General features: G+C 48.0%; 1 long non-coding RNA gene across 1 annotated transcript; it reads left to right on the top strand.

Annotated features, from left to right (window-relative positions):
- The first annotated feature begins 6 nt into the window (after positions 1–6).
- Positions 7–24,456, top strand: LOC142295381 (uncharacterized). Its single transcript, XR_012751445.1, has 3 exons — positions 7–208; positions 446–505; positions 23,926–24,456. It is a non-coding gene; the product is annotated as an uncharacterized LOC142295381 (long non-coding RNA).
- Positions 24,457–26,284: the final 1,828 nt, after the last annotated feature.

Raw genomic sequence — 26,284 nt, 5'->3', positions numbered from 1 at the left:
ACATTTATAAACCCCCATAGACTTTATTATACATCATTATCATTAATAGCATTGGCTGCAGTGCTTGTTCTCAGCATTCTACAATGTTATGACATCACAGATTCATCACCATGGTCACCTCTGCCTGGATATTATGACATCATGAAGGGTATATAAGGGACCGCCCACCAAGACTTTCTTTGAGGGTTATTTAGAGAAGGAGTAGAGAGTAAGTGCTTGAGTCTTACATCCTGCTCTGTCATTATTTCCCATTTCCTATCTATAGAAGTTTCTGATTTCTTATGACAATCTTCCTCTACTTCTCAGTTCTCATATCCATACATTTTTTGATGAGAAAACCTTATATTTGTTAATTAGCCAGTATCTTCAATATTTAGTATTGATGTAATTGGTAATTAACATTAGGGTAATTCTAAGGAAACCTCTCTTTATTTATCCCATTTAGGTTTTTTTGTGATATACCGTATACACAGAGAAAATGAGAAAAAATCCAAGACCGCCATCTGTAAGTCTGAAATAAAAAGTCATGTGATTCCGAATAGTGATTGCAATGTTATTTACATACAGATGTGTAACAATTAATTTCTATTATCTGTTGTCCATGTATTATGCACGTCATGGGCAGGCGGCCGTTAAACTGTCACTGTGGGAAAATCCAGAGTGACAGCTCCGTGCCGACAGCAGTCACCAACAGCTGACCGGCACCGAAAGAGGTGCGGGGACCAATCACAGTGGACCCTGCTCTCTGATCGCAGTGAGTGGATAGTGAATGTAACTATCCAATCAGAGCATGTATCCAATACAGGAAACAGTAGCTCAGTTCTGATTCTCATCAGTGACTGCGCTGCTGTCAGAGAAATAAAAAAGTGTAATCACCGAGTGTCCCCGTCTCCTTGTCATTCCTCCCATTTCCTGTCATTTGTATTTTTTTATACACACATTTTTCTATCTTTTCATTTTTTTCCAATGTAATTTTGTCCTTCTGTCCATCCATCCATCATTAGGTAGCTTTAGTTAGGTGTGGGGTGTTAGGGGGCAATTAGATTAGAAATATGGTTTGAGTTGGGTACGGGAATTAGTGTTAGGTACAGGTTTAGGGATTTGGTGTTATATAAAGAAATAAATATAAAAAGTAAAAAAAAAAAAAAATAATGAAAGTCTATCTATCTATCTATCTATCCCTCTATCTATCCCTCTATCTATCTGTCTGTCTATCTACTGTAACTATCTATCTATTTATCTGTCTGTCTATCTATCTATCTATCTACTGTAACTATCTATCTATTTATCTGTATATCTATCTATCTATCTATCCCTCTATCTATCTGTCTGTCTGTCTGTCTATCTATCTATGTCTGTCTGTCTGTCTGTCTATCTGTCTGTCTGTCTGTCTGTCTATCTGTCTGTCTGTCTGTCTATCTATACATATATGCACTGCATTCTCATATTTGGAGACCATGGGAGGGTGGGGGAAGAATTACCTAGTGGGGGAGAATTGTCCCCGGTCGCCATTTTCTCTCACAACTATCAGTTACACCAAAAAAGGCCAACTCCAAAAGAGAAGCAGAATCTGTTATAAAGATGGAGGTAAGAGGGAAACCATTCACCAGTATGACCATGTCCTGATAACCCTGGCCTCTGCATATGGCCTCCTCTACACATGAGTTTTTCCCACACATGGGGCGCCTGTTTTTACACAGACTGGGGACACGTTCATACTCATACTCATTAACATCTATTTCCTTCATGTGAGTTAAGAAAATGTGACATACTTTTGCAGTAAAAACAATCTTTCACTTTATTTGCTCAAAAATACATATATATAGATATATCTACAGGCATTTATGTTTTTTATATTGCTGTTGGGTGCCTGGAAGTGCAAAATGAGGTAGTTGACGTGATATAGAATTTATATCGCACTATCCCTTTAAATCACAATATATGAAGGCACAATATTTAATACAACAAAATAAAAACCATCAGTTATGATGGCCCTACTAATTATATTATTGTAGCTAAACAATATCGGACTGCCAATGAAAACTCTCCCTACATATGGAAACTGATATTCTATTGAAAGTCTTAATAAATAAGCCATAAGCATATGACTGTTGTGCAGAGGTGTATCTAGGGCTGGCTTTCTGGCACCCGGGGCAAGAATTCTGTTTGGCACTCCCGCCCTTCCCCCGTGGTTTAGGTAGTCGTCATGTGACTGTTCCTCCATATATGATTTGCACACTTAGTCAAGTAGAAAGACAAGCCAATTGTCACATGACTAAATATGAAAATTGGAGAGGCCATGTAATGACTGCTAGAGCCAGCAAGCAGAGCTGAATCCTGACAGGGTACCGTATTTTTTGGACTATAAGACGCACCGGACCATAAGACGCTCCCTGTATTTAGAGGATGGAAATAGGAAAATAAAATTTTAAGCAAAAAATGTGGTCATGACACACTGTTATGGGACGAGGATCTGCTGCTGACACTGTTATGGGGGGTAATGTCCCCAAATTCTCTACTAAGGTACCGCCTCCTGGTAATGATACTCCTGCCTTGTATATGATCTCCATGCTTGTATATATATGTCCCTTATTCTGGTATAGCCCCCATCCTGCTACATAGCGCCATCCTGGTATATGCCCTCATTCTGCTATATACCCCCATCCTGCTATATACTGCCATCCTGCTATATACCCTCATCCTGGTATATACTGCTATTTTGGTATATACCCTCATCCTGCTATATACCCCCATCCTGCTCATATACCCCCATCCTGCTATATACCGCCATCCTGGTATATAATGCCATCCTGCTATAAACCCCCATCCTGCTACATACCCCCATCCTGCTATATACCCCCATCCTGGTATATACTGCAATTTTGGTATATACCCTCATCCTGCTATATACCCCCATCCTGCTCATATACCCCCATCCTGCTATATACTGCCATCCCGCTATATACCCCTATCCTAGTATATACTGCCATTCTGGTATATACCCTCATCCTGCTATATAACCCCATCCTGCTTTTATACCCCCATCCTGCTATATACCGCCATCCTAGTATATAATGCCATCCTGCTATAAACCCCCATCCTGCTATATACCCCCATCCTGCTATATACTGCCATCCTGGTATATACTGCCATCCTGCTATATACCCTCATCATGCTATATACCCCATCCTGCTATATACTGCCATCCTGGTATATGCCCTCATCCTGCTATATACCCCCATCCTGCTATAAACGCTCATCCTGGTATATGCCCTCTTTCTGCTATATACCCCCATCCTGGTAGATACTACAATCCTGCTATATACCCCCATCCTGCTATATACCCCCATCCTGGTATATGGCCTGCATCCTGTGGCACACAAAAAAATAAATGTTTATACTCACCTTTCCTTGCTCCACACAGCATCACTCATCTTCCTGTCTGTGCCGGCAGCAGCACCGCTGACCTATATGGAGCCGTCATTGTTCTCTGCAGCATCGCGATGTCCTCCTGTCTGCCGGCCCGCTGACTTGTGTGAAGAGCGGTGAGCATAGGGATGACGTCATCGCTGTTCGCACCGCTAGTCTCCACACACAGCAGCGGCAGGCAGACAGGAGGATGAGGAATGCTGCATTCAACAGTGACGGGTGAGTATACTTATCATCATCAGCGCGGGGCACAGTGAATATAGCCGCACATGATCACTCCAGGCTGTAGTTGCCTGGGGTGATCACGCGGGCCGGCTCTTTACTATTCGCACACCCCCCGCCCATTATCCTGCCCACCTGTCAGCGCTGAGAGATGATGGGCGGGAGGATGGGCATGCATATGAAATGAGCGGGTCCATGTGGTCACGGCAGGCGCCGCTAAAGCATGCTCGAGCCGCCGATGGCCCGCTCCACCGCAGCACCCTCATTCCCCGCAGCCATGCCCTACATATAGACTATAAGACACACTCCCCACATTCCCCCAATATTTGGGGGGAAAAAGTGCGTCTTATAGTCCGAAAAAAACGGTAAGCATATTACATGCTGTTAGGATTGGGCTACAGTGCTTAACCCCTTAACGACCTTGGACGTACTGAGTACGTCATGGTGACATGGTGCTAAAGGACCCATGACGTACTCAGTACGTCCTGGCGAAATCGCGGTCCCGGAGCCCCGGGGAGTGAAATTTATTTACTTAAACGGTGGATTCGGGAAGGAGGGGACCTCTGCCTGACGTCAGGAGGGGTGGTGCCTCCTCCCCGAACCTACAGAGGCTGTGATTGGCTGACGAACGCCGCTCAGCCAATTACAGCCACTGTAATGTTCCAGCCATTGAAAATGGCTGGAACATTGAAATCCAGCCCTGATCAGTGCTGCTGTAGCACTGGCCATTGGCTGGAGCTGGGTGATCGATGCTTCACCCGCCCCCAGCTCTGATTGGAGAGACCGGTCTTGTGACCGCTCTCTCCAATCAATGTGGATCTGCGGCCTGTGACCGTCCCTGGAAGCCGAAGCTCTGCGGGTGCCCATCGGTAAGTTGCTGCCCCCGCTCGCCCGCCCCTGTCCCAGCCGCTCGCCCGCCCGCCCGCCCCTGTCCCAGCCGCTCGCCCGCCCCTGTCCCAGCCGCTCGCCCCTGTCTCCGATCGCCCCGCCGCCACGCTCGATTTACCGCTGTCCCCGCCGCCGCTCCGATCCACCGCTGTCCCGGCCGCCGCTCCGATCCACCGCTGTCCCGGCCGCCGCTCCGATCCACCGCTGTCCCGGCCGCCGCTCCGATCCACCGCTGTCCCGGCCGCCGCTCCGATCCACCGCTGTCCCGGCCGCCGCTCCGATCCACCGCTGTCCCGGCCGCCGCTCCGATCCACCGCTGTCCCGGCCGCCGCTCCGATCCACCGCTGTCCCGGCCGCCGCTCCGATCCACCGCTGTCCCGGCCGCCGCTCCGATCCACCGCTGTCCCGGCCGCCGCTCCGATCCACCGCTGTCCCGGCCGCCGCTCCGATCCACCGCTGTCCCGGCCGCCGCTCCGATCCACCGCTGTCCCGGCCGCCGCTCCGATCCACCGCTGTCCCGGCCGCCGCTCCGATCCACCGCTGTCCCGGCCGCCGCTCCGATCCACCGCTGTCCCGGCCGCCGCTCCGATCCACCGCTGTCCCCGCCGCCGCTCCGATCCACCGCTGTCCCGGCCGCCGCTCCGATCCACCGCTGTCCCGGCCGCCGCTCCGATCCACCGCTGTCCCGGCCGCCGCTCCGATCCACCGCTGTCCCGGCCGCCGCTCCGATCCACCGCTGTCCCGGCCGCCGCTCCGATCCACCGCTGTCCCGGCCGCCGCTCCGATCCACCGCTGTCCCGGCCGCCGCTCCGATCCACCGCTGTCCCCGCCGCCGCTCCGATCCACCGCTGTCCCGGCCGCCGCTCCGATCCACCGCTGTCCCTGCCGCCGCTCCGATCCACCGCTGTCCCGGCCGCCGCTCCGATCCACCGCTGTCCCGGCCGCCGCTCCGATCCACCGCTGTCCCGGCCGCCGCTCCGATCCACCGCTGTCCCGGCCGCCGCTCCGATCCACCGCTGTCCCGGCCGCCGCTCCGATCCACCGCTGTCCCGGCCGCCGCTCCGATCCACCGCTGTCCCGGCCGCCGCTCCGATCCACAGCTGTCCCGGCCGCCGCTCCGATCCACATGTGGGGGGAGGGTGGCTTGCAGTGCTCCACATGTGGGGGGGAGGGTGGCTTGCAGTGCTCCACATGTGGGGGGAGGGTGGCTTGCAGTGCTCCACATGTGGGGGGGAGGGTGGCTTGCAGTGCTCCACATGTGGGGGGAGGGTGGCTTGCAGTGCTCCACATGTGGGGGGGAGGGTGGCTTGCAGCACATGTGGGGGGGGAGGGTGGCTTGCAGCACATGTGGGGGGAGGGTGGCTTGCAGTGCTCCACATGTGGGGGGAGGGTGGCTTGCAGTGCTCCACATGTGGGGGGAGGATGGCTTGCAGTGCTCCACATGTGGGGGGAGGATGGCTTGCAGTGCTCCACATGTGGGGGGGAGGGTGGCTTGCAGTGCTCCACATGTGGGGGGGAGGGTGGCTTGCAGCACATGTGGGGGGGGGGGGGGTGGCTTGCAGCACATGTGGGGGGGGAGGGTGGCTTGCAGTGCTGCAAGCCACCCTCCCCCCACATGTGCTGCAAGCCACCCTCCCCCCCCCACATGTGCTGCAAGCCACCCTCCCCCCCTCCCCCCTCCATGTTCTGGGGCCCCCCCTCCTCCATGAGCCATCTCTCTCTCCCATCAGACTCTGCCCCCCTCCCCGATCTGCTGCCTGCTCTCTCCCATCCTCTTCATCTACTGCCCCCTCTCACCCTCCTCAATCTGTTGCCTCCTTCATCTGCTGCCTCTTCTGTCTGCTGTGATCCTGCTGCCTAGATCCATCCTGTAAGGTAGGTATCCCCATCTCACCTCCCCCCCCCCCCCATCCTCTGCCGCTCCTCCACCCGCTGCGCCATTTCCCATCATCCATCCGTTGCGCCCTTTCCCATCCTCTGCCGCTCCTCCATCCGCTGCGCCATTTTCCATCTTCCATCCGCTGCGCCCTTTCCCATCCTCTGCCGCTCCTCCATCCGCTGCGCACTTTCTCATCTTCCATCCGCTGCGCCCTTTCTCATCTGCCGCCCCGCCCTCTCGCATCGCATTATCCAGCGCAGTTGCTTGCTTCCAGACTGGAGTGGATGATGCGATGCGAGACTCGTGCATTGCTCTCACGTTTGGCACTGGTCTTAGTGGCAGGCGCTCATATTTTTTTTTTTTTTATTCATTTTTTTTTTTTTTTTACTGATGTCTGTATTTTTTATTTCGCCAAACTAATTTTTTTGTATGGGGGGGGGGGGTCTAGTTTCCAAAATGGGATCACATGTGGGGGAGCTCCATTGTTTAGGCACCTCAGGGGGTCTCCAAATGCAACATGGCGTCTGCTAATAATTCCAACCAATTTTACTGTGAAATGGCGCTCCTTCTCTTCTGAGCCCCGCCGTATGCCCAAACAATTGATTTCCACCACATATGAGGTACCTGTGTACTCAGGAGAAATTGCACAATACATTTTATGGTGCATTTTTTCCTGATACCCTTGTGAAAAAAAAGCTACCTGTTTGAAAAAACAATTTTGTGGTAAAAAAAATAATAAAATATTTTCACGGCTGAACATTACAAACGTTTGTGAAGCCTCCAGGGGTTCAAAGTGCTCACTAAATAGCTAGATAAATTCCATGAGGGGTCTAGTTTCCAAAATGGGATCACATGTGGGGGAGCTCCATTGTTTAGGCACTTCAGGGGGGTCTCCAAATGCAACATGGCGTCCGCTAATAATTCCAACCAATTTTGCTGTGAAATGGCGCTCCTTGCCTGCCGAGTCCTGCTGTGTGCCCAAACATTTGATTTCCACCACATATGGGGTATCTGCGTACTCAGGAGAAAATGCACAATACATTTTATGGTGCATTTTTTCCTGATACCGTTGTGATAAAAAAAGCTACCTGGTTGAAGCAACAGTTTTGTGGTAAAAAAAAATTTTTTTCTTTTCACGGCTCAACGTTATAAACTTCTGTGAAGCCCCCAGGGGATCAAAGTGCACATCAAACATCTAGAAAAAATATTTGAGGGGTCTAGTTTCCAAAATGGGGTCACTTGTGGGGGAGGTCCATTGTTTAGGCACCTCAGGGAGTCTTCAAACCCGACATGGCGTCCGCTAATGAGTGCAGCTAATTTTGCACTCAAAAATTCAAATGGCGCTCCTTGCCTTCCGAGTCCTGCCGTGTGCCCAAACATTTGATTTCCACCACATATGGCGTATCTGCGTACTCAGGAGAAAATGCACAATACATTTTATGGTGCATTTTTTCCTGATACCGTTGTGATAAAAAAAGCTACCTGGTTGAAGCAACAGTTTTGTGGTAAAAAAAATTTTTTTTCTTTTCACGGCTCAACGTTATAAACTTCTGTGAAGCCCCCAGGGGTTCAAAGTGCACATCAAACATCTAGAAAAAATATTTGAGGGGTCTAGTTTCCAAAATGGGGTCACTTGTGGGGGAGCTACATTGTTTAGGCACCTCAGGGAGTCTTCAAACCCGACATGGCGTCCGCTAATGAGTGCAGCTAATTTTGCGTTCAAAAATTCAAATGGTGCTCCTTGCCTTCCGAGTCCTGCCGTGTGCCCAAACATTTGATTTCCACCACATATGAGGTATCTGCGTACTCAGGAGAAAATGCACAATACATTTTATGATGCATTTTTCCTGATACCCTTGTGAAAATACTAATTTTTATGGCTAAAGTAACATTTTTGTGTTAAAAAAGTAAAATTTTCATTTTTTCGTCTACATTGCTTTGGTTGCTGTGAAGCTCCTAAAGGGTTAATAAACTTCTTGGATGTGGTTTTGAGCAGAGTGAGGGGTGCAGATTTTAGAATGGGGTCACTTTTGGGTATTTTCTGTCGCCTAGGTTTCTCAAATCACTCCAAATGTGATGTGGTACCTAAAAATTTTTTTTATGTAAATTTTGTTGGAAAAATGAGAAATTGCTGATGAACTTTGAACCCTTCTAACTTCCTAACGGAATTTTTTTTTTTTTCAAAAATTGCGCTGGTGTAAAGCAGACAAGTGGGAAATGTTATTTAGTAACTATTTTGTGTGACCTATCTCTCAGATTTATGGGCATAAAATTTCAAATTTTGAAAATTGCGAAATTTTCAAAATTTTCGCCAAATTTCCGAAATTTTCACAAATTAACGCAAAACATATCGGCCTAAATTTACTACTGACATGAAGCACAATATGTCACGAAAAAACAATCTCAGAATCGCCAGGATCCGTTGAAGTGTTCCAGAGTTATAACCTGTCAAAGTGACACTGGTCAAAATTGCAAAAAATGGCCGGGTCTTTAAGGTGAAAACAGGCTGGGGGCTGAAGGGGTTAAAGAAAAGGTGCCATAAAAAAAAAAACAATTTTTTCAATATGTGAAAAAATGTAAAGTATTGTTTTGTTTAAATATTATCCTTTGTTTTTAATTGACCAAAATATAAAAAATAATTTTAAAACTTTGATATTTTCCACACTTAAACACTAGGGGGAGCAGCTGCTGAAAACCTAGTTTACAGCTTGCTCACATTACAACTGTAGTAAAAGTGGGCAGAATTTGCTATCGTGTGTGATGTCACTTCCCCCTCCACGTCTGAATATTTCCAAAAGAATAAGGGAAGATGAAGTTTAGGATCACAGAGCGGAACCATTTTGTTAGTGACTGCAGTGATCCTGAACTGTGGAAAGTGTCACCGAGGACAGCAGGCATAGTGCTCCACTGTACACTGTGCCTCATATACTCTGTCCCCATGTGCCACCATATTGCTTTGGCGCCATATTGCTGTGGCGTCGTATACTGTGTCGCCATATTGCTGTGACGCCATATTGCTGTGGCCCCATATATTGTGCCCCATATTGCTGTGGCCCCATAACTGTGCCGCCATATTGCTGTGTCACCATATACTGTGTCGCATTATTGCAGTGTCGCCATATTGCTGTGCCACCATATTGCTGTGGCCCCATATACTGTGTCGCCATATTGCTATGTTACCATATTGCTGTGCCACCATATACTGTGCCGCCATATTGCTGTGCCAACATATTGCTTGTCTGCCATATTGCTGTGCCTCATAATGCTGTGCCACCATATTCCTGTGCCCCATTAACTGTGCCACCATATTGCTGTGCCGACATATTGCTGTGCTTCCATATTGCTGTGCCCCATAATGCTGTGCCACCATAATCCTGTGCCCCATTAACTGTGCCACCATATTGCTGTGCCGCCATATTGCTATGCCCCATATTGCTGTAACGCCATATTGCTGTGGCCCCATATATTGTGCCCCTATATTGCTGTGGCCCCATATAATCTGCTCCCATATTGCTGTGGCCGCATATACTGTGCCCCCATATTGCTGTGCCACCATATACTTTGTTGCATTATTGCTGTGTTGCCATATACTGTGCCACCATATTGTTTTAGGGCCATATTGCTGTGCCACCATATTGCTGTGGCCCCATATACTGTGCCACCATACTGCTATGTTACCATATTGCTGTCCCACCATATACTGTGCCATCATATTGCTGTGCCGACATATTGCTGTGCTACCATATCGCTGTGCCACCATAATACTGTGCCACAATATTGCTGTGCCCCATATTACTGTGCTGCCATATTGCAGTGTCGCTATATTCCTGTGCCGCCATATACTGTGCCACCATACTGCTGTGCTCCCATATTGCTGTGCCACAATATACTGTGCCACCATATTGTTTTAGGGCCATATTGCTGTGCCACCATATACTGTGCCGCCATATTGCTATGCTATCATATTGCTGTGCCATCATATACTGTACTGCCATATTGCTGTGTCACCATATTGTTGTGTTGCCATATTGTTGTGCTGCCATATTGCTGTGCCGACATATTGCAGTGCCGACATATTGCTGTGCCGCCATATACTGTGCCACCATATTGCTGTGCTCCCATATTGCTGTGCCGCTATATACTGTGCCACCATATTGTTTTTGGGCCATATTGCTATGCTACCATATTGCTGTGCCACCATATACTGTGCCGCCATATTGCTGTGCCGACATATTGCTGTGCTGCTATATTGCTGTGCCCCATTGACTGTGCCACCATATTCCTGTGCCCATTAACTGTGCCACCATATTACTGTGCCACCATATTGCTATGCCCCATATTACTGTGCCCCATATTGCTGTGCCACCTTTATACTGTGCCACAATATTGCTGTGTCCTCATATTGATGTGCGCTATATTGCTGTGCTGCCATATTGCAGTGTCGCCATATTGCTGTGCTGCCATATACTGTGCCACCATGTTGCTGTGCCCCCATATTGCTGTGCCGCTATATACTGTGCCACCATATTGTTTTAGGGCCATATAGCTGTGCCACCATATTTCTGTGGCCCATATTCTGTGCCGCCATATTGCTATGCTACCATATTGTTGTACCACCATATATTGTGCCGCCATATTGCTGTGTCGCCATATTCTTGTGTCGCCATATTGTTGCGCTGCCATATTGCTGTGCCGACATATTGCTGTGCTGCCATATTGCTGTGCCCCATAATGCTGTACCACCATATTCCTGTGCCCCATTAACTGTGCCACCATATTGCTGTGCCGCCATATTGCTATGCCCCATATTGCTGTGCTCCATTTTGCTGTGCCACCATAATACTGTGCCGCTTGATTGCTGTGTCCTCATATTGCTGTGTCCCATTTTGCTGTGCCGTCATATGCTGTGCCACGTGATTGCTGTGTCCTCATATTGCTGTACCCCATATTGCTGTGCCCCATATATTGTGCCGTCATATGCTGTGCTACCAAATACTTTTCTACCATATACTGTGCTCCCATATTGTTGTGCCCCATATACTGTTCCAGCATATTGCTGTGCTGCTATATTGCTGTGCCCCATAATGCTGTGCCACCATATTCCTGTGCCTCATTAACTGTGCCACCATATTGCTGTGCCCCACATTGCTGTGCCACCATAATACTGTGCCACAATATTGCTGTGTCCTCATATTGCTGTGCCCATATTGCTGTGCTGCCATATTGTAGTGTCGCCATATTGCTGTGCCGCCACATACTGTGCCGCCATATTGCTGTGCCGACATATTGCTGTGCTTCCATATTGCTGTGCCCCATAATGCTGTGCCACCATATTCCTGTGCCCCATTAACTGTGCCACCATATTGCTGTAATGCCATATTGCTGTGGCCCCATATATTGTGTCCCCATATTGCTATGGCCCCATATAATCTGCCCCCATATTGCTGTGGCCCCATATACTGTGCCCCCATATTGCTGTGCCACCATATACTGTGTCGCATTATTGCTGTGTTGCCATATACTGTGCCACCATATTGCTGTGCCCTCATATTGCTGTGCCGCTATATACTGTGCCACCATATTGTTTTAGGGCCATATTGCTATGCCCCATATTGCTGTGCCGCCATATTGCTGTGCCTCATATTGCTGTGCTACCATAATACTGTGCCACAATATTGCTGTGTCCTCATATTGATGTGCCCTATATTACTGTGCTGCCATATTGCAGTGTCGCCATATTGCTGTGTCGACACATTGTTGTGCTACCATATTGCTGTGCCAACATATTGCTGTGCCGACATATTCCTGTGCCCCATTAACTGTGCCACCATATTCCTGTGCCCCATTAACTGTGCCACCATATTGCTGTGCTGCCATATTGCTATGCCCCATTTTGCTGTCCCACCATAATACTGTGCCACTTTATTGCTGTGTCCTCATATTGCTGTGCCCCATATTGCTGTTCCGCCATATTGCTGTGCCTCATATACTGTGCCGTCATATGCTGTGCTACCATATACTGTGCTACCATATACTGTTCCGCCATATACTTTTCTCAATGGGAAGGGGTTCATGTGACACATCAGTCACATAGAGAATTGCACAAGAAAAACAATGCTGTGCTCAGGGGCGTAACGATCGCGGTCGCAGAGGTCGCCACTGCGACCGGGCCCGCAGGGTTATAGGGGCCCGGCAGCCGCTCTGCAGAGCCGGCTGCCGGGCCCCTATGTGTAGTGCCACTATGTAGTGGCCGACTGCGCGACCGTTAGGGGGCCGGCCTGTGAGTCAGGGGGGCCCAGTGTCTGCAGGGGGGCAGAGGGGCCCCTGACCTGGAGAGGCCACCAGGCGTTCCTGACCTGCTGCAGAGGAGAAGTGCTCCTGCACGGCAGACGGAAACCATCCCTACCAGGACCTGCGATGATGTCACGCCCATGTGACTGTGTGGGAGGAGACACAGGAGGCCGGGGAGAAAGCAGGAGAAGATACTTCAAACACATGAGTGGTAATGAGAAAAGAGGGGACATGAGGGGAGGGGCTGCAGGGTGAGGGGCATATGAGGGCTGCAGACTGTGACAGAAGCATGTGAAGGGTGCAGAGTGTTTGAGAGGGGTAAGTTGGGGTACGGGCAGGGTGAGATATGTGGGCCAGGGTGTGTGTGTGATATGGGGGGGTGCAGGCTGTATAGGGAGCAGGGTGTGTGACATATGGGGGCAGGGGCATAACTACCGCAGTCGCAGGGGTCAGAAGGAGCTGAGAGGTACTTGTTTTTCTATTTTGCTGGCTGCATGACACATATAGGCCCGGGGAAGCTGCCTGCATGATACATGGAGGCCCTGGTGGGGCTGGCTGGCAGGCTGCATTACACATAGAAGCCCTGGGGGCTGGCTGCATGACACATGGAGGCCCTGGGGGGGGCTGGCTGCATGACACATGGAGGCCCTGGGGGGGGCTGGCTGCATGACACATGGAGGCCCTGGGGGGGCTGGCTGCATGACACATGGAGGCCCTGGGGGGGCTGGCTGCATGACACATGGAGGCCCTGGGGGGGCTGGCTGCATGACACATGGAGGCCCTGGGGGGGCTGGCTGCATGACACCTGGGGGGGGCTGGCTGCATGACACATGGAGGCCCTGGGGGGGCTGGCTGCATGACACATGGAGGCCCTGGGGGGGCTGGCTGCATGACACATGGAGGCCCTGGGGGGGCTGGCTGCATGACACACGGAGGTCCTGGGGGCTGGCTGCATGACACATGGAGGCCCTGGGGGGGCTGGCTGCATGACACATGGAGGCCCTGAGGGGGCTGGCTGCATGACACATGGAGGCCCTGGGGGCTGGCTGCATGACACAGGGAGGCCCTGAGGGGGCTGGCTGCATGACACATGGAGGCCCTGGGGGGGGCTGGCTGCATGACACATGGAGGCCCTGGGGGGGATGGCTGCATGACACATGGAGGCCCTGGGGGGGCTGGCTGCATGACACCTGGGGGGGGCTGGCTGCATGACACATGGAGGCCCTGGGGGGGCTGGCTGCATGACACATGGAGGCCCTGGGGGGGCCGGCTGCATGACACATGGAGGTCCTGGGGAAGCTGGCTGCATGACACATGGAGGCCCTGGGGGGCTGGCTGCATGACACATGGAGACCCTGGGGGGGCTGGCTGCATGACACATAGAGGCCCTGGGGGGGGCTGGCTGCATGACGCATAGAGGCCCTGGGGGGGCTGGCTGCATGACGCATAGAGGCCCTGGGGGGGCTGGCTGCATGACACATATAGGCCCGGGGGAAGCTGGCTGCATTACACATGGAGGCCCTGGTGGGGCTGGCTGCATGACACCTGGTGGGGCTGGCTGCATGACACATGGAGGCCCTGGTGGGACTGGCTGCATAATACATGGAGGCCTGGGGGTCCTGGCTGCATGATACATGGAGGTCTATGGGACTGCATAATAAACATGAAGGACACCTTATACATAGACTATAGCAGCGCATTATACATGGAGGTCTATGGGGCTGCATTATAATACATATAGGACTATGGGGGCTACATTATAATATATGGAGGACTATGGAGGCTACCTTACACATGGACTGTGGGGGTGCATTATAAAGCATGGGGGACTGTGGTGCAGTATAAAATATGGAGAACTATGGGAAATGTATTATAACACATGGAGGACTATGGGGGTGCATTCTAATATATAAAGGGTTATGTGGGACCCTTTATACTATATGGAAGGCTATGTGGGGGCCATTATAGTATTTGGAGAACTATATATGAGGGAGGAAAAAGATACAAGTATGGGATGGGAATGTTTTGTGCTGAGGGAAAAGGGCTCTTTCCCATGCTCTGCTATACATCTCTCAGCACCCAGCTTTCCCATGCTCTGCTATACATCTCTCAGCACCCAGCTTTCCCATGCTCTGCTATACATCTCTCAGCACCCAGCTTTCCCATGCTCTGCTATACATCTCTCAGCACCCAGCTTTCCCATGATCTGCTATACATCTCTCAGCACCCAGCTTTCCCATGATCTGCTATACATCTCTCAGCACCCAGCTTTCCCATGCTCTGATATTGGAAAGCTGGGTGCTGAGGGAAAGATGTATGACAGAGCATGGGAAAGCTGGGTGCTGATAGAGGGATTTTAGATCATGGGAAAGCTGGGTGCTGTGGGTAAAAGCCAAGTGTCAGCATCATCATCCTGTACCCTAAGTGTTGTGTACATGGAGGGGGGCCCCGGTCCAAAGTTTGCACCAGGGCCCATCAAACTCTAGTTACGCCACTGGCTGTGCTCATTTTTTATATAGCTTTATTCATTATTGAGTTATTGACACGTTTGTGAAATGGAGCAACTATAGTAACCCACTAAAGGATGTGCTCAAAGTGCTGCCCATGGGGCTGAATTGTCAATGCGATTCTCTTCTCCCATTCTTGAAACACCGAGAGCAATACCGCAGATCCAGGATCCAGGATGTGGGGCACCCGAAACAACGGATACGGGAGGCCTGTGCTAACATTTCTTCTGCGGTATTGCTCTGGATGTGTCAAAAGTGGGAGAAGACTTTATTAAAAAAAATCATGTAAGTCCGAAGCAGTCCAGGGAATCCGACGTAGCCTGGCAACCTGAAAACATAAAAATAGCAAAAGAAAAACAAGTGACTGTCCCTTGTGCAGCATTTTATTAGAAAGCAAAGTTCCCAGGCACAATGTAATCTAACGGTTCCCACGATGTTCCTCGATTACGTAATTCAAAGACTATGAAGGTTCAGAACAAGGCTCTATAGACTTTGAGCAGCAGCCACTCCCGCCTCTCGCTTCGTTTAGTGAGACTACGCGATTATGATGTTTGGTGACCCCAGTAACGTCAATGTTCATCAGAATCGCCGGGTCATGAAAGGTGACATTATTGACCACCGCTTCACCGCTAATCAGTATATCCGGGTCTCATGGAGTGCATTAACTACACCCCTCAAAGATGTATAAACTGAGGAACTACACAGAATTTGATAACATTATTAGGTTATCATATAGAAATATTACAATTTTTTCACGAAAATGTTTTAGCCCCAATTTTTTCACTTTTGCAAGAGGTAACATGAAAAAATTGACCACTCACTACTCATGTAGTAAAAAATTTATAGTTTGACAAACGGTTGGGCCCGGAAGGGAAGGAGCGACATTTCAATTTGGGAACACAAACTTGGCTGAAATAACTTGCAGGCAACATGTCACATTTGCAGAGTTCTTGACCAAAAGAGCAGAAATCCCATTTAGTAAATACGCCCCTTAAACAATTGATTTTTTGGAATTTTGAAAAATAATGCACATAAGGTAGATATATGGGAAATTATATTTTCTAACTCTTTTGTGTGATATAACTATCTACTTTAAGGCTATGTGTCCACGGTAGAATGTTGCTGCGGATTTTTCTGCATGAAAATCCGCGACTTTCGCGGCAAATCCACACCTTTTTTTGCCGCGGATTTACCGCGAATTTGCCGCGGATTTTGATTGCGGATTTTTTTTTTTTCCCCATTCTATACCCAAAATCCGCACCAAAATCCGCAACAATAATTGACACGCTGCAGATTTTTCCGGATTAAAATCCGCAGCATGGACACAGCATTTCCAAAATGCCATTGAAATGGCTTGGACGTGCCGCTGCTGCAGATTTTCCGGAAATCCGCGATAAATCCGCGACAAAATCCGCGAGAAATCCGCAGCGTGGGCACATAGCCTAAGGCGGGCTTTGCACACTACGACATCGCAGGTGCGATGTCGGTGGCGTCAAATTGAAAGTGACGCACATCCGGCATCGCATGCGACATCGTAGTGTGTAAAGGCTCGATGATACGATTAACGAGCGCAAAAGCGTCGTAATCGTATCATCGGTGCAGCGTCGGCGTAATCCATAATTACGCTGACGCGACGGTCCGATGTTGTTCCTCGTTCCTGCGGCAGCACACCGCTGTGTGTGAAGTCGCAGGAGCGAGGAACATCTCCTACCGGCGTCACTGCGGCTTCCGTAGGATATGCGGAAGGAAGGAGATGGGCGGGATGTTTACATCCCACTCATGTCCGCCCCTCCGCTCCAATTGGCCGCCTGCCGTGTGACGTCGCTATGACGCCGCACGACCCGCCCCCTTAACAAGGAGGCGGGTCGCCGGCCAGAGCGACGGTCGCAGGACAGGTGAGTCCATGTGAAGCTGCTGTAGCGATAATGTTCGCTACGCCAGCTATCACAAGGATATCGCCGCTGCGACGGGGGCGGGGACTATCATGCTCGGCATCGCAGCATCGGCCTGCGATGTCGCAGCGTGCAAAGTGCCGCTAAGGGTATTAAAAGTTTGAAAATTGAAAAGTTTTTTAATTTTTTTGACAAATGTTTTAATATTTTCATAAATAAACACAAATCATATTGACATAAGTTTACCACTAACATGAAGGACAATGTGTCATGAAAAAACAAAATCACTGGGATCTGTTGAAGCGTTCTAGAATTATTACCCCATAAAGTGACACTGGTCAGACTCAGAAAATTGGGCTCGGTCATTAACGTACAAAGTGGCTTGGTCCTTAAGGGGTTAAAAATATTAATCTCCCAATAAAATATGGAACACAAATGCAAATATTACCTTATATACTCGCGTATAAACTGACCCGATTATAAGCCGAGGCACCTAATTTTACCACAAAAAAACTGGGAAAAATGTATTGACTTGAGTAGAAGCCCAGGGCGGGAAATGCAGCAGCTACTGGTAAATTTCAAAAATAAAAATAGATACCAATAAAATAGATGTCCCATCCTTGTTCCCCATATGTAGTAATGTGCCCCATCCTTGTAGTAATATGCCCCATCAATGTCTCCTATAGTAATGTGCCCCATCCTTTAGTAATGTGCTCCATAGTAATGTGCCCATCCTTGTGCCCCATAGTAATGTGCACCATCATTGTCCCCTGTAGTAATGTGCCCCATCCTTGTGCCCTGTAGTAATATGCTGAAACTTTGTGCACTGTAGTAATGTGCCCCATCTTTGTGCCCTGTAGTAATGTGCCCATCCTTTAGTAATCTCCTCATTCCGGTCTCCTTCTTGTCCCCTAATGTGCCGCTCTTGACATACACTACAGTTCAAAAGTTTGTGGTAACCCAGACAATTGTGTCTTTTCCATTAAAAATCACACTTTTATTTATCAAATGAGTTGCATAATGAATAGAAAATATAGTCCAGACATTGACTAGGTTAGAAATAATGATTTTTACTTGAAATAATAATTTTCTCCTCAAAACTTTGCTTTCCTCAAAGAATGCTCCCTTAGCAGCAATTCCAGCTTTGCAGACCTTTGGCATTCTAGCTATTAATTTGCTGAGGTAATCTGGAGATATTTAATCCCATGCTTCCAGAAGCTCCTCCCACAAGTTGGATTGGCTTGACGGGCACTTTTGGCGTACCATACGGTCAAGCTGCTCCCACAACAGCTCAATAGGGTTGAGATCTGGTGACTGGGCTGCCACTCCATTACAGATAGAATACCAGCTGCCTGCTTCTTCCCTAAATAGTTCATATATAATTTGGAGGCGTGCTTTGGGTCATTGTCTTGTTGTAGGTTGAATTTGGCTCCAATCAAGCGCTGTCCACAGGGTATGGCATGATGAGTAAAAAGCTGTGGAGAAGAAGCGCAATAGGGTTTTACCCCAATAACACACGGGGTAGAGACAGGGAGCAGTAATACTCACCAAGTGAAGTTGTGAAAGTCACAACTACAATGCAGGCATGGAAAGTTTTGATCAAGGCAGCAACAACCCAGACCTGTGCAAAATAAAGATCCATTAATCTGAATACCTGAGAAGTGATCATTGGCGCGGCTCAAAAAAAAACCTATTTTCCTCTATTGTTCTCTGTTATCCACAGGGTATGGCATGGCGTTGCAAAATGGAGTGATAGCCTTTCTTATTCAAAATCCTTTTTACCTTGTACAAATCTCCCACTTTACCAGCACCAAAGCAACCCCAGATCATCACATTACCTCCACCATGCTTGCCAGATGGCGTCAGTCACTCTTCCAGCATCTTTTCAGTTGTTCTGCGTCTCACAAATGTTCTTTTGTGTGATCCAAACACCTCAAACTTCGATTCGTCTGTCCATAACACTTTTTTCGAATCTTCCTCTGTCCAATGTCTGTGTTCTTTTGCCCATATTAATATTTTCCTTACATAACATGGATAAGTGACAGAACTTCTGTCAGGGAGTGTAGACTGTCGAGTTTGACATGAAAGTTCCCTTTTTCTGTCCATTTTGAGAGTTTAATGGAACCAACAAATGTAATGCTCCAGATTCTCAACTAGCTCAAAGGAAGGTCAGTTTTATAGCTTCTCTAATCAGCAAAACTGTTTTCAACTGTACTAACATACTTGCACAAGGGTTTTCAAGGGATTGCTAAACATCCATTAGCCTTCTAACACAGTTAGCAAACACAATGTAACATTAGAACACTGGAGTGGTGGTTGTTGGAAATGGGCCTCTATACACCTATGTAGATATTGCATTAAAACCAGACTTTTGCAGCTAGAATAGTCATTTACCACATTAATATTGTATAGAGTGTATTTCTGTTTAATTTAATGTTAGCCTCATTGAAAAAAAATGTGCTTTTCTTTCAAAAATAAGGAAATATCTAAGTGACCCATAACTTTTAAACTGTAGTGTACGTCAAAAAAAAATATGCTCACCTGTCCTCCATTCCAGCGGTGTCCTTTTACCTGCTTCTTGAATACATCAGGCACATAGACTCCTCAATGATCACGGCCGATGCATCGGGCTGCTGTTTCCGTCAACGCTTTACTTCAGTCAAATGCTTTGTGGCGCCGCAAAGCATTCAACTGAAGTAAAGCTCTGACGCGCCCCTCCGCTTCTATTGGCCGACTGCCGTGTGACGTCGATGTGACGCCGAACGTCCCTCCCACTCCAGGAAGTGGACGTTCGCCGCCCACATCGCAGTCGTATGGACGGGTAAGTACGTGTGACGGGGTTAATCGTTTGTGCGGCACATTCAACAAAATTGAACGTGCCGCACATACGATGGGGGCGGTTGCGATCGCATACGATATCGTATGCAGAATCATGACATGTAAAGCAGGCTTAAGACTGACCATTCTTGAGATTGTCACTAAAATAACAGAACACAAAAGCAAATTTTAATTTACGGCCAAAAAATTGCACCAATCTGCCCCAAATTTGCTACATGAGGAAATCTGGCAGTTTGGATAGTTTTACATTGGGTTTCATTTCTGATATGCCGGCTCCATATTAGTAGCAAAGTTTTTAAGCTGAAACAGAAAACAGCTGAACCAAATAGATCTGTGCAACACTGTGAAATTCCACTAGTATTATATATACATAGAGTAATAGTAATTATTAATGCTGTATTATATATATGTGCCGCCCCTGCAGCGGTCGAACCGCTCGGATCCGGGGTCTGCTGCTGTGGCTTGATTGTCTCCGGACCCGGGGGCTCGCGGCCACTCTCAAATGAAAAGGGGGCTATTTACAGGGAGAGAGAATTCGTGACACCACCCGTGGTTCACGGTAAAGGGGAGTACCGCCGCTGCTGATAGGAGTACCCGGGGGAGATGGAGTGGGGTCAGCCAGATGACGTTTCCCTCCACGGGTAGGGGAGGCCCCGGGACTCTAGATGCTGGGACGCTGGTGCAGGGTAGCGCAGGGCTAGTTGAAAGCAGGGGAAGACCATGTACTCACCAAGGCAGTATCGATGATGAAAAGCAGACTCTGACAACAAGGTAAACCATGTCTCTGGGTGCCGCTGCCCTCTTGGGGGAGCCTGTCCAGGTATCCGTCCCCTATAGTACTGCCGGGTGGTCCGGAGCCTGCCTCTGTGTATAAATTGGAAGTGTTCTGTGGCCCGTTGGCGTAAAGCTGTCCAGGCCCCGCTCCCTACTGTTGGTAGTGGAGCTGTGCTCTCAAGGGCTCACTCATGGGATTTCTGTAGGCTGCGTGGGTTGGAAAGCCCTATCCCCCTCGTTGCGCTAGTGCCCCTGATCTCTGAGCTTCTTGGGGACAGTCCATAAAGGCACTATCCTCCGCAGGTTAATTACCGGGTTGCCTGAAGCTACTCCCTGACCTAGGGTCCAGTAACCTGCCGTGCTTTCGGTCCCGGACCGGTTAGTAGACTCAAACTGCTGACCATCCTCCAAGACCAGGTCCAGGCACCCAGCCTCAATACTCTGCGACTGGGTCTCCGACTCCTCCGGGCCCAGACCACCGTTTGTGACCCAACCTCTAACACCCAGGGAGCCACACACTCCCCCAGCTCCTCACTACTCGAGAGCTACCACTCAACTCCTACTACTTCCTCTCCCTTCGCTCCCCTGGAGCCGACTGCCCTGTTCTACTTCCCTCCCACCAGTCTGCCTGACCCCTAGGTGGACGTCCCTATTTCAGCTCAGCAGTCCACTGGTGTGTCTGACAGGGTGTGGTGTGAGGTGTAGTTAGAATTTGGATGCTGATGGAGGCAGTAGTATAGGTTGGGAACCCAAAACCATGGGGGGGTTGAGTCCTGCACTAAGAGGTAAAGAAGAGCGTGCAGTACCCTGTGACACCCTGACTAGTCCAGGGGCGTCACATATATACATAGGTGGCCGCACACACTGCCACTGCAGGCCATACTGTCACGATAGTCACTATGTTCTGTGTAACGTGTGATGGGTTCAGGGTCTTTTTTGCCTTCTGAGACAATGTGGTTCAAACATGTCTTTTTGCTTTGGCACATGTAGTGTTAATGTCAGTTTGTGTTGCAGTAGCAGACTCCACAATGGTTATCAGGTGCTCCCATTGTTTACCAATTCCCCCCTAGCTAAAAGCCCTCTCATTCCAATGTAAGGGGTGGGCAGACCCCTTACAAGGAAGCACAGGTTTTCTCTGAAGTGGTTAATGCTGTCCCCATAGAAACTGTAGAGGAGGGAGGAGGAGCCGGCAGCTTAGGGGGAAAGGAAGTGTGTGCTGAAGGCAGTTGTGTCCGGGACGGGAGAGAAGAAACAGCCAGGGGCAGAGTGTGGAGCTGAGTGGGCAGAAAGAAAGAAAGAAAGAAAGAAGGGAGCTGGAAGAACAGGGAAGCCGGAGAGAAAAGGAGCGGGCGGAACCTCGTAGGGTGAAGCAGTCCGGTGTGGGTCCGGGCTGTGGGTAGCCAGAAGTGGGAGCCGGGCGAAGAGGAGTAGTCAGGCAAGTCACCCACTTGAGGGGACGCTAGGGCAGGCTTTCCCTCAGCTAAAGGAAGCACCACAGCACTGTGTTTTGTTACTGCCACGTGTGGAGACTTGCGAAGAATAAAACATGTTTGTTATTTGCATTGAACCATGCCTGAAGAGTATTTGTACGCCTGACGACATCTTCACCACCACACTCTGCCCCACCAAGACATCTCCCGTCCCGATAGTGACCGCGAAGCCAGGGGTAAGCCTGACAGAAGGGGCCACGACTACAAGCCTGGAGGCGCCCCTGGCACCCCGTTACACCAACACAGCGTGCTAGTTATTCTGCATCTATACTGAGACTAGATCTTAAGGTGGATGGACATGTACTGGGAGCTGCTGCTGTCCATTCTTTGATGGAGTGGAAGTTACTGTTGTAAACCTTCCTCTGTTCTTAGTTGCTCCTGTTCACTTTGTGTATTCCCTGGGTGTTAGTTATAGTTGTGCATGTGGTGCTATTGCACCCCCCCATCTGTTGTTTTTGTTAGTGGGCTTTTGGGGATGTCCGTCCTGCTTTGTCACCTTGGGTGGTGGGTGTGCAGGGGACATTGGCATCAGGGCCAGGACAGGAGATACTGTAAGGAGAGGTTGGGGGCTCAGATGTCGCTACTTTCAAGTGTAAGCCTAGGATACCTCCCTAGCTTAAGGGTAAGCGCAGGCCACCCCCAACCCCCCCCCCCCACCCCCTTCCCCGTCCATTCTCTCTCTTAAACCAGTCACTTGAGTCGTGACACATACATTAGCACTATGGTGCATACAGTACCCTGGAATACGCAGACCTCTGGGTGACATTTAGGCAGGTTTCCCAATGTATTTATGTCACTTTGTCCCCATTTATTAACACAAATAAATATGAAAAAATAAATTTGACTTCAGAGATGCAGAATATGCAAATAATTTATAATCATTTTCCACATATCTAATTCTTGAAGTAGAAAACAAGTCAGATGCTGCTGTGAGTTGTCCACAGATGCCAGGATCATGTAGCAAGTGCTGATTATGAAGTACAGTGGAACCTTGCATTATGAGCATAATTGGTTCCAGCAGTGTGCTCTTAAACCAAGTTAACTCTTATATCAAAGCAAATGTTCCCATAGGAAATAATAGAAATGCAGACAATTCATTCCACAACCCAAAAATATTTACTGTATTTATACAAACTTATTAAAATAATTCAAAATCATGTACTGTGTTCATATAAAATTATTACAGTCACTAATACAAAATACTGTACAGTGCAGTAAAAAACATATAAAGCAAATTAATCTGCATTTTAGCGTACAATAGAATTGTTGGTGTGCGGGAGATACAGTACAAGCAATGTGCTGTACTGGATAGCAGAAAGAAAGTACAATACTATATCCACAAATGCAAATTGATAGAGATGCTATATAGTACTGTATATACTGTACGATGGTATACTGTATACAGTACATATGCACAGAAAGTTACCTCCAGAGCGGGTCATAGAGTGGTGAAAGGACAGAACTGGAAGTGTGCATGGTGAGGATTTCCTCTTCTTGCAAATCATTGCTCTTAAACCAAGTTACTCTTAATCCAAGGTTCCACTGTATATGAATGCGCCATGGGGCACTGACTGGCTCTCTGCCCATACAGTGCCCTAGTATAATAAGTCTATCTCATTGTCCAGTGTAATGACAGCCTATGACTGTGTGATGTACAATGTAACAAGATGAAATGTTTCCTAGACTCTATACATTTTTCTGTTTTCCTATTACAGCCGGCAGTCATGAACATCAGCTGTAAGTATTGACATTCTCACACTCAGTTATAGTCATTCATAGACTAAAACACAAATTCCTCCCATTTTACCTTTTAGCAATACGGATCCAAGGAGTCTTCACAATAAATCCTCTAGTGTTCAGTATCCTAGAAATCACAGGGTCCTAATGTAAAGGTTCCAATGGTGCTCACTCAGTACGGTGGACCCCACAGTTCCTAAACCGTGTAATAGTCCCTCACTCTATAACGCCCCCACAAGCACTGACACTTCAAAAAGTCTAAACATATACATGTACATAAAGTTTTTCTCTGTTTTTTTACCGATATATGTCTAATTAATATGAGCCTGTATATGGTACATGTTTTTCTGTGCCTATTAAACAACAATGTATTATATTAATATGCTAAAAAATGTATCTTTAGAAGCAACGGTTCATATACAGCGTTTTTTGTTCTTGATAAATGACTATGTATGAAGATTGTACTGTATTTTTACCAATGTATATTTAATGATATTTTTTCATTGCCTTCATCCTATATACCTTTACAAATTCTTATACAATGTTCTGAATTTTCAATGATTTGGATGTATAAATGTGCACTAATGTAACATCAAGCTTCTATGGACATGAAACAGTTAATCTGACTGATGGAGAATCACACCTGCCATACTGAAAGACTTTCCTAAAACTATAAAAAGGACTCACAGTGTAAAGAACATTACTTGACAAAGGCTACACTTAGTAGCCGAAACGCGTCGTTGTTTTGTCTTATTTCTCCACATGTGGAGTTTTGTTTGACCTTGCTATAATGCCTTTTGTAATGGAAACCATGCGGTAATAAAACTTGGAAACTTTACCTGGCTGAATAATCCTTATCCATAGCGCTGGACAAGCTTCTTTTCCCTTTCTAAACATATACATGCTCCTCATCTAGCTGCACTCCCTCCACACCCTGTGCAGCATGGGGACTGAGGCTCCGCACAGCTGGAGAGGGGTAATGAGGGAAGACTGAACCAATTACCCCCCCACTCACGAACTGCGTGGTCGGCCACTGCAGAGAGAACGCCCCTGCACTCCAGGCAGGAAATGATGAGGGACGAAGAAGCCATTCCCACCCACTCACATGCCACATGGTCGGCTGCTGCGGAGGGAACGCCCCTGCACTCCAGGCAGGAAATGATGAGGGACGAAGAAGCCATTCTCACCCACTCACAGGCCATGTGGTTGGCTGCTGCGGAGGGAACGCCCCTGCACTTCAGATGAGGCGTGATCAGGGAAGACTGAGTTGATTTTTTTTTTTTTCCCCTCTACTCACGGGCCATGTGGTCATCCGCTACGGAGGAAACGCCCCTGTACTCAAGACTGGGAGTGATTGGGGAAGACGAAATCGATCCCTCCACTCACGGGCCATGTGGTCGGCCGTTGCGGAGTGAACGCCCCTGCACTCCAGGTGGGGAGTGATGAGTGAAGACTGAGCTACTCTCCCTACTCGTGGGCCACCTGGTTGGCCGCTGCAGAGCTAACGCCCCTGCACTTTAGGAGTGACAGCTGGAATCTGAATGCCAGATTAGATCTGATCATTGTGTAAGGAGTCTCTGTAGAATAACGGATAGAAGAAGGAAAATTCAGCTTACCGATCCTGCTGTCCACCGCTCCTTGTTCACCCAGTGCACAGAAGGCTTGGCTGCCAAGAATCCAAGGAAAAAGAAGAGAAGTCCAGCGCAGTCCTCAAATTGTGAAATAAAATCCAACGTTTATTTGGTACATTTCCATTATAAATATATCGGTGTGCAGGGTGATGTTATCAATCTAATACCCCATTGAACTACGCGTTTCGACACATAGTCTTAGTCATGTTCAAATGAGGTCCTGGATGTCGGTTTCCTAAAAACCACGCTCACACCCATGTCAATCACAATCATGTGTGCGGTGTTTCAAAACTTGACAGCTCAGAAAAACCTTATGCACAATCCTAATAGAAAACACACAAGGAGTGAACAATATAAAAAAGTAAAAAATCTAAAATCTAAACAGAAATAAAAATCATTCATATACAGTATAATATAAATGATGTATAGAGCTGCAGTTTTGCTGATTTTATGTAAGGCAATTATTAATCTTAAATCTTTATTATGAAAATATTATACAAATTATAAATATATACAGTCAATATTTTCCAAGTGCAAATCTGCAGTTCTATCCAAAAACCACATATTTCAACGATTATTTGTATCAAAATTAGTTGTATTAAATATTTCATTATTGCCATCTTTAAAATTATGGTATCAAAAATATATCCAGAAATATATCTAGAAAAATACTTATAATAATTCCCAGATTGAACAATCAGAAGTC

Source organism: Anomaloglossus baeobatrachus, chromosome 3 (genome assembly GCF_048569485.1).
Source record: "Anomaloglossus baeobatrachus isolate aAnoBae1 chromosome 3, aAnoBae1.hap1, whole genome shotgun sequence".
NCBI lineage: Eukaryota > Metazoa > Chordata > Amphibia > Anura > Aromobatidae > Anomaloglossus > Anomaloglossus baeobatrachus.
This window is presented reverse-complemented; position numbering and strand designations above follow the sequence as displayed.